Below are 3,366 nucleotides of genomic sequence, written 5' to 3'. Positions count from 1 at the left end.
AGTTAATCTTTTTTGGACTAACAATTCCCTTAAATCCTGTATAGATTGCGGAAGAGTACCGCGTGGACTTCGAGTCATGAAGGAGTTGGCTCAGTTCAAGGACAATGAATCTTTTATAAAGGAATGGGAAAAAATCTTATTACGCTGTTCACAGGACCTGCTGCAGCTTGTTCTTAAACAAAATATTGTTAATTATGAAGCCACCAAGATGGAATTGGGGAAAACAAAAGACGAACTAAAAACGCGGCTATCAGAAAGCCAGTGGTCAGCCATTGATAAAAAGTTGGATATGAAACTTGTGATTTTACAAAATGAAATAAAACAAAGAAAACGCGATAAGTTTATTCGCGATAAGTGTGATTTCGACACTGGCAAGATTTTTCGTGGAACAAAGGTGGTCATTCACAAAATTCTTTCAGATTCCCGAAGAGACGTGATCAGAAAAAAGGACAGTCCTGAAGAAAAAACAACCACAAAAAAAGATTATCTTACCACTGACTCGGACTCAAGGGCCACGGAGGAATCAGGGAATATGCTCGGGACATCAGTTATAGCACAAACTGCATCCAACACGGCATCTCCTTTGGACGCAGGATGCGTCGTGGGGGTAGAAGAAATGGCGCAAAAAAACAACCTCAAAAGGAAGTAAGTATTGTGGAGACCGTTACAATAGATGCACCCAATAACACGGTTGTAAATTTGACGGACCATGTCTTGGAAGAAACGCACTTGTCTGTCCTATCCAAGGGGTTAAATTTTTGTCTACCTGAGGAGTTCGACATTGTTGACTTTAAAATTGATCTTTAAAAAGCTATAAGGAAGATTCATTTACATAAATTTTTTGCCAGTTCCAAGCGACCTGTAGCAGCCCCAGTAGTTATCCCACCAGGTGAAGTACCTTGTAAGGTGGGCCCAATGGGCTTCATACTAACAGAGGACTCACTTGCTAATATACAAGATGATGCACGGTTGTTATTGAGTCTCACGGATTCTTCTATAGGGGCCACCTCCTGTGCATACACCTCTCACACATCGTACACTCCTTTTGTGGGGGGAGTCAAGTCCACATTTGTGCCACCTATTTCCTCGGGTAATCCCATAGACATTTTTGAGACCCAGGTGATTAAAGATATAGAGGCATTACTGTATAAAAAATCTCCCAGTAATTTATATCCAGCGCAGTCCCGGGCGGTTAAAGAGATACAGGGGTGATCAGACACAATAGTGAGAGCTGCAGATAAGGGGGGCAACACAGTTTTACTATCAAGGGATTATTACACAAGGGAAGCTGTAAGACAGTTGTCAGATAAAGACACATATTAAATTAAAAGGGGACCCAACGGAGAAATCCAAAAATGGGCTACATTCCTTGTTAAGGTCACACATAGAAAAAGGCACCCTGTCAAGTAGACAAGCGGAAAAATTGTTTCCAGACTTCCCTAGGAAGCCCCACTGGTACCATATACCCAAATTGCACAAATCCTTAAACCAGCCGCCTGGACATCCCATCCTGTCAGGGGTGGGGGCTTTGACAGAACCCCTTTCTGCCTACTTGGATTGGCTGCTACGTCCTCTGTTGAAGGACATTCCGTCGTTTGTAAAAAGACACTGGGGACTTTCTGAATGCTTTGAAAGGCTTTGAGTGGCAAGAAAGTTTCAGTCTTACTTCTATAGACATTGAAAGCCTTTACACAAGAATTCCACAAGAACTTGGTGTTGACGCTATTAGGACAATATTGTTAAATACACCTACTGAATAAGATGTGGTTACCTTCATTTGTGACGGTTTGACATTCATCCTCAAGCATAATGCGTTCCAGTTTGACAACTCATGGTACAGGCAGACGGAGGGTACTGCCATGGGTACCCCCCTCGCATGTACCTTTGCTCATCTATTCCTGGCCAAATTCGAGGAGGAATATATTTATTCATCTCCATTTTTAATGCATAATAAACTTTATGTCAGATACGTGGATGACATGTTCATGGTGTGGGACGGGAACCAGGAGGCTTTCACTCGTTTTGTGGAGCACCTGGGGACGTCCAACACCATGAACATGAAGTTCACGTCTGAATTTGGAGGGAATGAATTGACTTTTCTGGATGTGAAATTGAGTATACAGGATAATGATATGGTTACAGAAATTTTCAGAAAAAAATCCGCATCTAATTCCCTTCTTCATTTCAATAGCGCACACCCGGTTTATACGAAACAAGCCCTGCCCTACAGTCAATTCTTGAGGGTAAAAAGAACCAATAGTCATGATGCAGGTTTTAAAAAAATCTGACGAACTCTATGGTAGATTTGAAAAACGTGGTTATCCCCAATCCGTTCTGGACAAAGCCTTAAAAAGGGCAGTAGATACAGAAGTTCATAATATGCCCCCTAGGAAAAAGAAAAAGGAGAAAAAAATGTGTATTTTCTTTCAAGTTTGGTCCTATGGATTCCCAAATAAGGTCTGCCATTAGAAATAATTGGCAGATCTTAGGACAGGATAGTGATTTGAGGGATATGGTAGAGAAGGGTCCTTTATTTGCGTGCCGTAGGAGTAAAAATATTAGGGATTGCCTAGTGCGTAACTTCTAATTGTGAGAATTGGCTAAGTGAAAGTGTCCCCAAAGGGAATTTCAAGTGCGGCCACTGTAACTTTTGTATATACCATCTTACAGGGAATAAGATCAAAATTGGCCCGATCCATCATACAGTACGTGATTTCATTTCATGTAGAACAACCCACATAGTGTATGAGATTTTTTGCCCATGCGGCTTGTTCTATATTGGTAAGACGATTCGGCCCCTTTTCACAAGAGTGAGGGAACACCTTACCTCTGTTCGTACTGGAAAAGGTGTCCCCAGATTGATAAATCATATGAGAGAGCAGCACGGCAGTGATGTCAAAGGTCTGCGATTTGCGGGATTAGAAAAAGTCTCCCTACCTAAGCAAGGGGGAAATTTACATCGCCTCCTGCTGCAGAGAGAGGCGAGATGGATAATGCGTGCAGGCGCATTGGGACCTCTTGGTCTCAATGAAAAGTTGGACATGTCAGTATTTCTGTGAGTGTAAAGTATAAGTATTTGAAGTTCTAGTGTGTAAAGGTGTTTATTAGTATTGTTTTTAAATGTATTTATCATGTATGTTCACAATTATTCGAAGAAATGGGTATTGCACCAGCTATGACGTTAAAGGACTGGGAGGAGTAATAAGAACTGCACAGGTTAAAGAACCCTCCCTGTTTCCTGTTAATGTCAGGACCCGTTGAAGTGCTAGTTGTGCACGAAATGGCCGTCGTCCGTCTGTCTCCACTGTTCTCCCTGCTGAATTTTTATATGTCCGAATAAAGGATTGACGTTTTTTACTCCGGTGA

Source organism: Ranitomeya imitator, chromosome 4 (genome assembly GCF_032444005.1).
Source record: "Ranitomeya imitator isolate aRanImi1 chromosome 4, aRanImi1.pri, whole genome shotgun sequence".
NCBI lineage: Eukaryota > Metazoa > Chordata > Amphibia > Anura > Dendrobatidae > Ranitomeya > Ranitomeya imitator.
Note: the sequence above shows the minus strand (reverse complement) of the source record.